Source organism: Otolemur garnettii, unplaced genomic scaffold (genome assembly GCF_000181295.1).
Source record: "Otolemur garnettii isolate 467f Iridium unplaced genomic scaffold, OtoGar3 scaffold00023, whole genome shotgun sequence".
NCBI lineage: Eukaryota > Metazoa > Chordata > Mammalia > Primates > Galagidae > Otolemur > Otolemur garnettii.
In genome coordinates, this window is record NW_003852418.1 from 18814479 (window position 1) to 18815828 (window position 1350).

At 42.2% G+C, this 1350-nt stretch overlaps 1 protein-coding gene across 2 annotated transcripts in view; it reads left to right on the top strand.

Moving 5' to 3' along the window:
- The window catches only part of TUBB1 (tubulin beta 1 class VI), a 5744-nt gene that overhangs the window by 1045 nt on the left and 3349 nt on the right, over window positions 1–1350 (top strand). The window lies entirely within an intron of this gene.

A 1350-nucleotide genomic window follows, 5' to 3' on the forward strand; every position in this document is an offset into this window, starting at 1 on the left:
AGGACAGATTTATGTTATCTTGATTGGTCCTTCCTACATTCAAGCAAGGATGGCTGAGTGTTGTGAAATAATATGGTACAAACACTGGAAACCTGCGGTGCCCTCTCCAGGTGAGGTTAAATCATGATGATCTTACACAGAAGTTTCTGGGACTGCTTCATATAACAGAGAAGTTTGGTCATTAAAAAAAAAATAATCTGTGAGATTACTGGATTCCCTCTAATTCTTGCTCATGTTATGAGCTGTCCCAGAAGGATTGAACTTAGATTTTTTTTTTTTTTTTTTTTTTTGCAGTTTTTGGCCGGGGCTGGGTTTGAACCCGCCACCTCCAGCATATGGGGCCAGCACCCTACTCCTTTGAGCCACAGGCGCTGCCCCTGCTCTGGAACATAAATAAGTTTTTCTCTCCCCTGCCCCTCTTTTTTTTTTTTTTTTTTTTTTTTGCAGTTTTTGGCCGGGGCTGGGTTTGAACCCGCCACCTCCAGCATATGGGGCCAGCGCCCTACTCCTTTGAGCCACAGGCGCCACCCCCTCCCCTGCCCTCTTTCACTCTCCACCTCCCAGATTCAATTTTTCTACAATGTACCTCATGCAGTTGTTTAATGCAAGAAAGCAGGTGCCTGAATCCCCTCTTTGATCATGATTTTAAGATGACCAGTTGTATTTAGTAAAAATCTAACTTGCTCTCTTTGCTATTTTGAAATTACTATTACTAGTATGAATTGCATTAAAGGAACGATTTTAAAACACCTAATACATGCATCATCTACTGATGACACTTGGGTTGTTTGTTACTTTTTGGCTATTCTGAGTAACACTGCTATGGAAAAATAAAGGTCTTTTAATCCAGGTGTTTTAATAGGGGTGGAGAATATCACTGCTTGAAAAGAAGTTATTATTCCTCCATGCCACTGTGATGAGACGTTCCTTATGAGTAACACATAGAATTGGCAGGGCCCCTTTCACTCTGTAATTGGAGGATAATACAGAGAGAGGCCCTGGGGAGGGAGTGCAGGCTCTGGACAGGGTCTTCGCTCTCAGTCCAGAATCGTACTGTCTCATGGCCTGAGCTCTGGTGATAACTTACTACTTGGGACCACAGGAACTTTAAGGGACATTAATTTGGGGTATCACGAAATTTGAATTTATTTATTCTTTGACTCCCAGAACAGTGCTGCCTTGTTATTAAGACCATGACCAGAGAGGAGCTGTCATTTACAAGATATGGTTAGGAAAACACCCTTGGGCATTATATCTTTATTGTTTTTTTTTGTTTGTTTGTTTGTTTTTGAGACGGAGACTCAAGCTATCCCCCTGGGTAGAGTGCCATGGCATCACAGCTCACAGCAA